Here is a 12,838-nt window from a genome sequence, read left to right as displayed (position 1 = left end):
CCTGATTGTGGCGCTCACCTGCACGGCGCCAAACACGCATACGACCATCATTGGCACCAAGGCAGAAGCGACTCTCATCGCTGAGGACGACACGTCTCCATTCGTCCCTCCATTCACGCCTGTCGCGACACCACTGAAGGCGGGCTGCACGATGTTGGGGCGTGAGCGGAAGACGGCCTAACGGTGTGCGGGACCGTAGCCCAGCTTCATGGAGACGGTTGCGAATGGTCCTCGCCGATACCCCAGGAGCAACAGTGTCCCTAATTTGCTGGGAAGTGGCGGTGCGGTCCCCTACGGCACTGCGTAGGATCCTACGGTCTTGGCGTGCATCCGTGTGTCGCTGCGGTCCGGTCCCAGGTCGACGGGCACGTGCACCTTCCGCCGACCACTGGCGACAACATCGATGTACTGTGGAGACCTCACGCCCCACGTGTTGAGCAATTCGGTGGTACGTCCACCCGGCCTCCCGCATGCCCACTATACGCCCTCGCTCAAAGTCCGTCAACTGCACATACGGTTCACGTCCACGCTGTCGCGGCATGCTACCAGTGTTAAAGACTGCGATGGAGCTCCGTATACCACGGCAAACTGGCTGACACTGACGGCGGCGGTGCACAAATGCTGCGCAGCTAACGCCATTCGACGGCCAACACCGCGGTTCCTGGTGTGTCCGCTGTGCCATGCGTGTGATCATTGCTTGTACAGCCCTCTCGCAGTGTCCGGAGCAAGTATGGTGGGTCTGACACACCGGTGACAATGTGTTCTTTTTTCCATTTCCAGGAGTTTATATAAGATCTAATAGCAGGAAACAGAACTGACCTCTTTGAGGACATCAAAACTGGTATTAGTGACCATGACGCCGTTGTAGCAGTAATGATGTACGCACTGCCCTCTGTACCCAGTAGAACAGTTCATAATGCGAGCGAACCTCCATGGTATACGGTCACTGTAAAGAAACTTCCAAAGAAACAGAGATTACTGCGTAATAGGTGTAAAACAAAGCATAGGGCTATAGATACCGATATGCTGAATGAAACGCGTTGGACTGTTAAGAGAGCAATCCATGATGCCTTCGATGACTACCGTAGCAGAAAAATTGTCCAACGATATTTCACAAAACCCAAAAATATTCTGGTCATATGTAAAGGTGTTTAGTGTCACCGAAGTTAGTGTCCAGACTCTAGCGAATGAGACAGGAACCGAAATTGAGGATAGCAAAGCAAAAGCTGAAATGCTTAACTCCGTTTGTAAAAGCTCTTTACAAAGGGAAACCCAGTAGAACTACCCCAGTTTAATTCTCGTACCACTGGAAAGATGACTGAAAAAAGTATTAGTATTATTTCGAGCTTCTGTAAAAGATCGTCAATCTTGGGGATTTTGCGTCTGTTTAAATTTGCCACGTCTCTTTTGTTGTTCCTGCAACAGTGTTCTGACCCATTTTGTGTACCAAGGAGAATCAGCTCCGTCGTTTGTTAATTTATTTGGTATAAATCAGTTAATTGCTGCCGATACTATTTCTCTGAATTCAAACCACATCTGGTCTACACGTATATCGTTAATATGGAAGAATTGGAGATTGTCTCTCAGGAAGACATCAAGTTAATTTTTATCTGCTTTTTTAAATAGGAATATTTTTCGTTCATTTTTGGAGGATTTGGGGGTTACAACATTCAGTCTCAATACAACACTGTGTTCACTAATTCCTGTATCCGTTTTGATGCTCGTTATTAACTCAGAATTATCTGTTGCTAAGAGGTCAAGTGTGTTTTCACAACAGTTTACTATTCACGTGGGCTCATGAACTAACTGTTCTAAATAATTTTCAGAGAATGCGTTTATCACAATTTCAGATGATGTTTTATGTGTACTTCCGGAATTAAACATGTATTCTCGCCAACATATCGAGGGTACATTAACGTCACCACCAACTATAATCGTATGAGTCGGGTACTTGTTTGAAATCAAACTCAAGTTTTCTTTAAACCTTTCAGCAACTGTATCATTTGAATTGGGAGGTCGGAAAAAGGATCCAATTATTATTTTTTCCAGTTGCCAACAATGGCCTCTCCCCAGACAAACTCACAGGAACTATCTACTTCAATTTCGCAACAAGATAAACTACTTCTAACAGCAACATTCACGCCACCGTCAACCGTGTTTAGCCTATCCTTTCGGAACACCGTTCGGTTCTTCGCAAAAATTACGGCTGATCTAATATCCGACTTTAGCCAGCTTTCAGTGCCTATAACGATTTGAGAATCAGTGCTTTCTATAAGCGCTTGGAGCTTTGGTACTTTCTCAACACAGCTATGACAATTTACAGCTGTTATAACGATGGTTCCTGTATGTATGTTCTTCCGGTGTTCGGCCTGCACCCCTTGTGTCTGAAGCCCTTCTTGTGCTTTCCTGAGACAATCTAACCTAAAAACCAGCCAGTCCACGCCACACAGCCCCTGTTACTCGTGTAGCCACCTCCTGCGTATAGTGGACACCTAATCTGTTAACCGGACCCAAAACCCAACCACCCTTTGGCGCAAGTTGAGGAGTCTGCAGCCTACACGGTCGGAGAACCGTCTGAGCCTCCGCTCGGCTCTGTACCAGAGGTTCGTAATCGGTCCTGTCGACTATGCTGGAAATGGCCAGCTCTGCTTTCATCTTGCAAGCAAGACTGGCAGCCTTTACCACTTCTGTTAGCCGCTCGAAACCAGAGAGAATCTCTTCTGATCCAATCATCACTGGTACCGAAGTGATCGACCACCTGCAGTTTGCTGCACCCTGTGCTCTTCATGGCATCCGGGAGAACCCGTTCCACACGCGGAAAGACTTCACTCGATATGCACACGGAGTGCACATTGGTTTTCTTTCCCTTCTTGGGAGCCATGTCCCTAAGAGGCCCCAAAACGCTCTTAACGCTGGAGCTCCCAACTAGTAATAATCCCACCCTCTGTCCGGATCTTGCAGGCTGAGTGCTTTCCTCTGAAACAGGACAGGCGACAGCCTCTGGCTCAGCGACAGTGTCACCAACAGACAGCGCCTGGAACCTGTTTGTCAGACAAACAGGAGAGACCTTACGTGTGGCCGCCTGGGTAGTCTATCGCCGCCTGCTATGTCCTGGGGCGACCTCCCACTCGACCACAGGTGAGGGGTCAACCTCAATGCTAGCAGTAACTGGGTTTGCCACCGGTGAGGACCGATCGGAGGACTCTGACCTGCTGGACGTCCGTTGGATCCCCATGGTGGGCCCACAACAGTGGTGCCCATCCACTGCAGCCTCAAGCTGTGTAACCGAAGCCATCACAGCCTGAAGATGAGAGCGAAGTGTCACCAACTAGGCTCGCTTCTACACACAGCAATCGCAGTCTCTGTCCATGCTAAAGATCATGGAAAACTAAATTATGCAGATAAACGGACTATTGGCACGTGGTGCGCAACTCTATTGTATACCCTAACGAAAACGCAGGAACTGTGTCTAATAAATTAGATTAACACGCAGCGATTAAAATACCTAACTACGATAGCACTCAGGTGAAACTAAATAATTTGCCCCTGGTTAGGAACTTGTAATATGTCACAAAATCGATTTCCTTTCCGACGCAAACGAAAACAAGAGAACTGTGGCTATTAGATATTAAATTCACACGCAGAACTGAAGAAACGAATCTATTAAAGCACACAGATGATATAATAAAATTCGTTCCTATATAGGAACTCGTAAAAGTCATAAAATCGGTTACTCCCCTGTTGCTGCTTGTGTTCCGGCCGGCTACTGCTGCCTGACACATTGTAGTCCAACAACGAAACGTGTCTTTGTCGGATAATTAGTGTATAAGCTAGCACAAAAAATGGCTTACCACGCAGATTTGACAGCGAAACTTGGCTTGCTAGGCAGGACTGAGTATCGAATTTATTACTAGGTATCCTATGTTGTCTATTTGCAGGACAGAAATTACTTTGGTGCATGAGCGATGGGATTCAATAAGTAACATAAACAGTAATTTGGTGTTTAGCACTGAAAATAACTGTATATTTATCAAAATAGTGCGACAGTACCTAACATTTACTGTTGCTGAGTACAGCTGCTTTTTCAAACAGCAGTCCATACGAGCAAACCAGTTGGCTCTTTACCAATGGTTACACGTACCTTAGGGACCGGAGCTGTGCAAGGCGCTGTTTAAAAAGAGTAACTCGATGTAGTCATAGCGTCGAGCCGCGCATTTCGGCTTTCATGCCCCGGAGCTAATTCGGTGCAAATGATAACTTGTAGCTGTGATCCAGCAGTCAAACAGACTTTGTATTGGCCAGAATTGCAGGAATATAAAGTAAAAGATAATTCCAGAATGAGCCTTATCTCCGCAATATCCTTTATTTCAGGAGTGCTAGTTCTGCAAGGTTCGCAGGAGAGCTTCTGTAAAGTTCGGAAGGTAGGAGACGAGGTACTGGCAGAAGTAAGGCTGTGAGGGCGGGTCGTGAGTCGTGCTTGGGTGGCTCGGTTGGTAGAGCACTTGCCCCTGAAAGGCAAAGGTCCCGAGTTCGAGTCTTGGTCCGGCACACAGTTTTAATCTGCCAGGAAGTTTCTTAAAAGATAACTGATTAATTTAATTAGAAGGGTTTTATTCTAACACTGCAGTTAATTTAGAAGACAGAGAATTAGTTTGAATGATGGTTATTCAAGAAAGAACATCTCAAATAAACAGTAAGTGACCCTACGATATTCAGTTAAAATGCTGACAGAAAATACCCTTATCAAATGCAGTGAAATTACGCTGAGGACGATACGAGAATGATAGGAAAATCCCCAAACCAAACTACCATCAAAGGCTCTCGAAAACATCACAGTACACGAAATATTCACCAACTCGAGGCCGGCCGCGGTGGTCTCGTGGTTCTAGGGGCGCAGTCCGGAACCGTGCGACTGCTACGGTCGCAGGTTCGAATCCTGCCTCGGGCATGGATGTGTGTGATGTCCTTAGGTTAGTTAGGTTTAAGTTGTTCTAAGTTCTAGGGGACTAATGACCACAGCAGTTGAGTCCCATAGTGCTCAGAGCCATTTGAACCATTTGAGCAACCAACTCGAAACAGTTCACAGTTCAACATGACGATTGGTTAACTGACGCAAGCGATACAAAGAATAGTAACTCATACTGTGTGTCCTTAGTTCCGCTAATCAAGCGGCAAAAGTTAGTTCTACTCTGGAGCGCATTCCGACATCTCGAAATATAAAATGTCTTCAAAAATTAAAGATTAGTAGCGACCGTTCACCGGCCAGAATCAATCACCTACACGATCGAATTACGCACTTTATCTCAGGCAGGTCTGCCATCTTCAAGAGCTCGACATGAAGTGCTCCAGAATCGCTCCCTTGAGCTCTTCATTCGAAAAGTTTCAGTCTCCACTTGACGCCAGCAGTGTTCCACCTCTGTCCGACTCTCATTGGCTGAAGGCCATCCCCACCAGAAATACATCGTTCTAAAGCTCTACAGACATGATTTGATTCGACGTGAACAATTCCCAGACTAAACTAACATATTTTAAGAATATTTAAATAAAGAAATGTCATAAACATTCTGTCGCATTCAGAGAGTTTACAGTACTTATAAATAAAGGTTTGTTTATTAACAAATAAGCGATCATTCTTGCGCAAGTGCGCTTACGTTATCTGACAGCAGATTGTCGCTAAAAATTGCTTAAACAGTTATTCATGCATTCTTGACAGAAGTGTGTTCTTACACTCTTTTCAATTATGGTGTCCGCTAACACACACGATTGACCATGTTTCAATTAGCACAGTTTTTTAATAGCTCTTGCAACCAACATTTAAATAAAATTACTGGCACAATAGTAAACTATTCATTAAATAAAAACACAAGTATGACAAAATGTGAAGTATTCATGCTGCATTCATTTGCTGTGTAACTGTGGGGGATACGAAGTTGTAACAAATATTTGAAAATGAAACAGATATAAAAGACATTGTAAATATATAAGTAAAATACATACAGGTCGTAGCATGATAGCTATAGCGCAATGCTATCATCTGTGTTAACGTGTGTTGAAATCGCATAATGCGTTTAAAATTTCTTAATTCAGAGTTTCATTGTATAAATATTTATTCAGTGCGAAACATTAACTTCAGCAGTTTTAAAGATACTGAAATATTGTTGTATCATTGAATTTATCCCATTTTTCTGAGATCATAGATGGATTCATGTTTGCATTAATATTTGATGTGAGTTATTGTCAAATCTCAAAGAGCTGTAAATTGGTCATCTTAAAGATTGTCTGGTGCTCCACCATTTTCTGGAGCATATTCTGCACAAAGGCAAAGCGAGCACCAGCCGTCCCAACTCTCAGCTCTGGGATTCACCCGTTTCCGGCGACGCTCTCATTGCCTCTGCATCTGGATGACCGGAAGGAGTAACTACCCAGGCTGTCCGCTGCGCGCCCTTTGACCTGAGCCCGATAGCATTAAGCCGTGCAACAGATTCATCTGCGTCGTAGCAATTCTAGGCGCCCGATTAGCTATCCTATGTACGCGTAACGCTACAATGGCAATTTTGACGATAAAAAAAAGATATGAAATATTTATTATTATGTAAAAGTGAATGAATGGATGAAAAAATTGGGGGGGGGGGGGGAAGAAATGGCTTTAAATATTTATGTTATTTACACTTTCAGTACGAACTTTGTTGTAGAACCCCTTATTTACGTGTGGTAATAAAAATTCATTTAGACAGAATTAAGCACATTTAAAATTACGTGAACCTTAGCAACCGTCTCATGCTGATAAATTCAAACTAACTGATTAATAACATTTATTTGAAACTTATTTAAATTAATTTTTTCTTTATTTCGGCCTTGGCACGCATTTTCTAGATGCAGTGGGTTTTTAAATATTTACTGAATTCTTTCCCGGCGTTAGCTATGGAACACAAGACTGCCTGAGTTAGCATAAAATGGTAAAATATTGCCAAGCCGACCTGAACGTTTGATTATCATTGACAAAATACACTTCACTATACGTTTAAGTTATTTGCTTTAGAAATGGAAAGAACCAAGAGATTAACAACTTCAACGTTAATTATCCGCCTATGAATGCACAAATGTAAAACCAGTAATAAATTCAGTCAGCCTCAGGATCGCTGTAAAAGAAAAATATTTCATAATTCACTGCTAATTTTACCTGCTCCTGATTTACGGGTTTGGTTAATTTTATAGCGGAACAATTTTTTAAATGTGCCACCGCTGCAAATCGTTCGGTCGCGGCACAGCCCAGCAACACCAACGATAATCGCTAAAAGTGCTGAAAATTCTTTAAAGAAATATTATAGATGACATGGGCAAGCTAATTTACATTAGTAATACACTATTTTGTTAAATTATAATGTATTTAGACCATAACAATAATTGAAATTACACACCTTGATGATTTCTCCTCTAATGGCGGCTAAAGATAGATACAGACAAACGAATTCTACTCATTCATATAATGCTACGTCACAGGTTCCTCTCTCTCTCAGCTCTAGAGGAAGACGACCAAGAATGCACATTATGTAGTGCTTTTTATATTATTGCTGATTGTGAATGTCTCTTTGTAATCTTACATTATTTTACTCTGTGGCTATATTTTACATTTTTTCATCGCAGATATTAACATATTTCGTAATTACATTATGAGTATAGAAATATTACAATCATAAATACATTGAGAATATGATTACAGAAAATATTACAATAATAACCAACGTCCTTTACACAAAATTAAATAACAGTTTTTGTTAAACAATTACAGTGCATACGAATTGCTTCATAGCGGCGTAAATAGTACAATTAAATGTCATTTCATTTTATTAATAGTGTGTGTGCTGCCAGGGAACGTTACACAATAAAATATTACCGTGTTGTTAACGATTTCTTTAAGGATCCCATGTTCCTTGTTTAAATTGTTGATAGTCATCCTTTTTGAGTCCTAGTTGATAGCCCTAAGAATTTCAACGTTTATGCAATGCTTTCACAAAAAATGCTTTGACCCATTTGGCCTCCTGGGTAGGACAGAACAGGAAATACGCAAGTATTTCTTTGAAAAAAAGTAAAAGATATATAACATACAGTTTTGAGTGATTTTCGAGTAAGATATATTAGCTTATACTACAAGGTGATTCTTTATATATTTAAGTAGTTTTATCTAGTGCTCCTTTATTTCACAAAAACTGTTAAAAATAAATGCCCTGTTGCAGCCCGAGTTCCTGTACATCTTGATTAAAAGACAGCACAGGAGTAGGTAGTTTATCAAATGTAAACTGCTGATCATGTCATCAAGGAGCTCAATAATGAATCGTGTGAGCACATAATATAACTTTAGGCATCTGGTTCCTCTGTCATCCACGTTAACCTGAATTCACCGGGCTTCGTTCTGATGTTGCAGTCGTCGGAGGCTAATGTGTAACATATCATTCTAGGGCCTGTTCATACGAGAGTTCAGAGGAATTTTTATGTGATTCGGATTTTAATTGGGGCAAGTATTTTAGTCCTTTCGAGCCGGACCTGATAAATCACCGCGCCCTGGGGACGTTCTCTTGGCTGTGAGGCACGCGAAGTTTCACTCCGGAGAGTAACTTTGCATACTTAAAGCACGGTGCCAGAGACCGTTGTGGATACGTGGTCAAGCCTCTGTTGGGATTTCCCAGAGACCTTCAGAAGTACATGCAAGCTTGGATGCTCCCTATGTCTCAATGCTCAGGGGTATTTTTTCGTTTTTCAAATCTGAGCGCAGTATGGCACTCGGAAAAGCTTTCATTTCATTAGTAAACGGAGGGTTTCAGGTCACGTCACGGAAACTTTTGTGGTCAAATACTTTTGGCAAGAGACCGATTCTCTCAGGCGGCAGCACCAACAAGAGCGTGGCTGTGAGCCAGAGACGGAACGAACTAATGAGTATGTTCGTTAGCGAGAAACATGCCACTCACCCAGCAGTCACGCCGCTTACTGGTTGAACAGCTACAGTGCTTAACTGACCTGAGACTTTGTCTAAATGATAATGATTTCGTAATTTTCTTGTTATTTTATATCCTTTTGGGCAAGCGCTCAGATTTGCAGCTACTTTCAAATGATTCTGCAAATTAACACACAGACTTCAGCATTAGTACACTATTGCAACATTACGTATTATCGCACATAGGAAACATATCTTAGTGTTCTATCTAAGCTATACATGACAAGAACATCATATTCTCAGAAGGTAGTGCCCCACGGCTTGTAAATATCTGACGAACGCCGTGAGTTACCGCCAAGAGCTGCTGATAAAATTTCCTTATTGACTAGCCAGTTTCAATCCACGGACCGTCATCATGTCCAAGCAGCATTTACAACATCATACTAGGCGATATAAAAGCAATGGCATTGAATAATTGAACCCATGAATTCGTCACTGTTTTTACGTTACTACACAAGGGCTCGCGCAGGACCCATTCGCAGGCTGGGCGTGCCTGCTGCCAACGACAGATCTGATGCAGTTCGTGAATCTACTAGCAGAACCAGCAAACCGCAAAAGCGCAATAAGGTAAGACAGGAAGAGGAATATCCTCAACTATGAATAAAATCAAAGACTGACATTCACAATTGTAAGCGGAAACAGCTGAAAGAAACAGTATCATCCACCCCCACCCCCCTCTCTCCTCTTCTGCTGACCACACCTTTTACATTTCACAATCACGTAAGTCTCCCAATTTTCGGAGGCATGTTTTCCAGATGCTGCATTTCTCGGAACTCCAGTTTCTTGGAAGTTATGGCAAAACGATGTCATAAACACTGCTGGAAAGAAATTAATATTATTCAAAAAATGTTCAAATGTGTGTGAAATCTTATGGGACTTAACTGCTAAGGTCATCAGTCCCTAAGCTTACACACTACTAAACCTAAACTATCCTAAGGGCAAACACACACACGCATGCCCGAGGGAGGACTCGAACCTCAAGGTCATCAGTCCCTAAGCTTACACACTACTAAACCTAAATTATCCTAAGGACAAACACACACACTCATCCCGGGGGAGGACTCGAACCTCAAGGTCATCAGTCCCTAAGCTTACACACTACTAAACCTAAATTATCCTAAGGACAAACACACACACGCATCCCGGGGGAGGACTCGAACCTCAAGGTCATCAGTCCCTAAGCTTACACACTACTAAACCTAAATTATCCTAAAGACAAACACACACACGCATGCCAGAGGGAGGACTCGAACCTCCGCTGGGATCAGCCACACAGTCCATGACTGCAGCGCCTTAGACCGCTCGGCTAATCACGCGCAGCTAATATTATTATTATTATTATTGTATCAAATCATTATATTGAAATGAACTCTGGAAACAGATATAAGACAAGGGCTAATAGGGAACGAAAAATAAAAAGTTAGTAAGTAAATAAAGCTGGGTAGATCGAAAGCAACAATAATTTGTTTGGCCTTTGCAGACGATCTTCTAATAATTTGTGGAACCTTAGAGAACACAAGGAAAAAGTGGAACTCCTCAGGGAACTGTAAAGCTGAACTTTCTTTCTAGGCCCATTAGTATATATTTCGTTAGGCATTGCATCGACAGCTTTGGTAAAAAAGTGTCAATCAGTCTATCATGTTTGATGACCAGTTTATTTGATGCCTATCGCATGGTAAATAGCCTCTATCACAAGTGCATTGATAGGTGTCGTCATCATCTTCACACCGTATTCTTGAGCCGTCCGGCTCGTAACGACTGTGATCTGATTGAATCTCTGGTTTGGTCGCCGGGCGGCGCTCTTGCGCCACTCTTCTGGTTTGGAATGATTGACAGACGGGCGATTGCGGAACGGACAGTTACCGGATAAGGGGATGAAAGAAGTCGGTCGGAAGAAACGTGTATTGTCACGCGCCGGAGGTCAGCGTCTTCAGCGATTTACTCCTCTGAGGGAACCGTTGCAACGGGGACGGCTTTGATTATGATTAGCGAAAGGGTACATCTTTCTTGTTGTCGAGCCGTGTTGTGTGTGTGTGTGTGTGTGTGTGTGTGTGTGTGTGTTTTCAGCGTTAGCGGGTTCTATTGTTAATTCTCTGCTCTATGTGATTCTTCCGTAAGTTGTGAATTTGCGCCTTCCGGAAAGTTTGGAACCGCCGTTAGCGTGGTCTTTATCACATACACTGAAGCGCCAAAGAAACTAGAAAAGGCATGCTTATTCAAATACAGAAATATGTAAAAGGCAAAATACGCGCTGCGATCTGCCACCACTATATAAGAAAACAAGTTTCTGGCGCAATTGTTAGGTCGGTTGGTGCTGCTACAATGGCAGGTTATCAAGATTTAAGTGAGTTTGAACATGGTGTTATAGTCGGCGCACAAGCTATAGGACACAGCGACGAAGTATGGGATTTTCGCGTCCGATCACTTCACGAGTGCACCGTGAATATCAGGAATCCGGTAAAACATCAAATCTTGGACATCGCTGCCGCCGGAAAAAGATCCTGCAAGAACAGAACAAACGACGACTGAAGAGAATTCTCCAACACGATGGAAGTGCAAACCTGCAAATTGCTTCGGATTTCAATACTGTGCCATCAACAAGTGTAAGCGTGCGAACCATGCAACGAAACGTCATCGATAGGGGCTTTCGGAGCCTTGATGACTGTACGACACAAAGCTTTACGCCTCGCCTGGGTCCGTCAACACCGACATTGGACCGTTGATGACTGGAAACATGTATCCTGATCGGACAAGTCCCGTTTCAAATTGTATCGAGCGAATGGACGTGTACAGGTATGGAGACAACCTCATGAATCCATGGACCCTGTATGTCAGAAGGGGACTGTTCAAGGTCTTGGAGGCTCTGTAATGGTGTGGGGCGTGTGCAGTTAGAGTGATATGGGGCCCACGATACGACTAGATACGACTCTGACAGGTGATGCCTTGCAACGTGCTGTGCAGAAGAGATCTCCACCCTCTCGTACTCTTACGGATTTATGGACAGCCCTGCAGGGCTCATGGTGTCAATTCCCTCCTGCACTACATTAGTCGAGTCCATGCCACGGCCCAACACGGTATTAGGCAGGTGAACCAGTTTCTTTGGCTTTTCAGTGTAGAAGAGTCTGAGCCTGTCTCCTAGGTGTTCGCTGCACGCCCTGTGTTGATTTCCTGAAAATTAACTTAGTTGCGATTTCCAAGTGTAACGATTGCGGTGACAGTGTTTTACTGTCTGGTTTTAAGATACCTCTGATATCGGAGTTATTTTCGCCGTAACAAACCTTCTCGCTTAATAGTGTTTCTACTTGCCAAATAATGCCTAACATTATTACTGTCACCCTCTGTGCAAGCGGTTTGAATGTGACGGCGGTCGCCGATGATACTGGTGCTACCATGAACAGTTATGATTAATGTGCTCTTTTAATTACGTATTAGATTCTGATCTGGCTAGATCTATTAGCACACTTTGTGCGCTGCCGAAACCCGTGACATTTTCTGTGTTGGCATACTCGGGTGCTGTAAGGCGAGATTCCTTACCTGGTTCCTGCAGCCTGATTGGGTTCAAATGGTTCTGAGCACTATGGGACTTAATATCTGAGGTCATCAGTGCCCTAGACTTAGAACTACTTAAACCTAACTCACCTAAGGACATCACAGACATCCATGCCCGAGGCAGGATTCGAACCTGCGACCGTTGCGGCAGCGCGTTTTCAGCGCCTAGAACCGCTCGGCCAAAGCGGCCGGCGCCAAATTGGTTCTGTGGGCCCTGTTGTACTGGTATCTGACCGTTATATAATGAATAGAACCAGGATTTCAATCCGGAAGGGAAGTTCAGAACTTTTATTTGAAATG

This window comes from Schistocerca gregaria, chromosome 2 (genome assembly GCF_023897955.1).
Source record: "Schistocerca gregaria isolate iqSchGreg1 chromosome 2, iqSchGreg1.2, whole genome shotgun sequence".
NCBI lineage: Eukaryota > Metazoa > Arthropoda > Insecta > Orthoptera > Acrididae > Schistocerca > Schistocerca gregaria.
The sequence above is the reverse complement of the archived record's forward strand: the minus strand, read 5'-3'. Positions refer to the sequence as shown.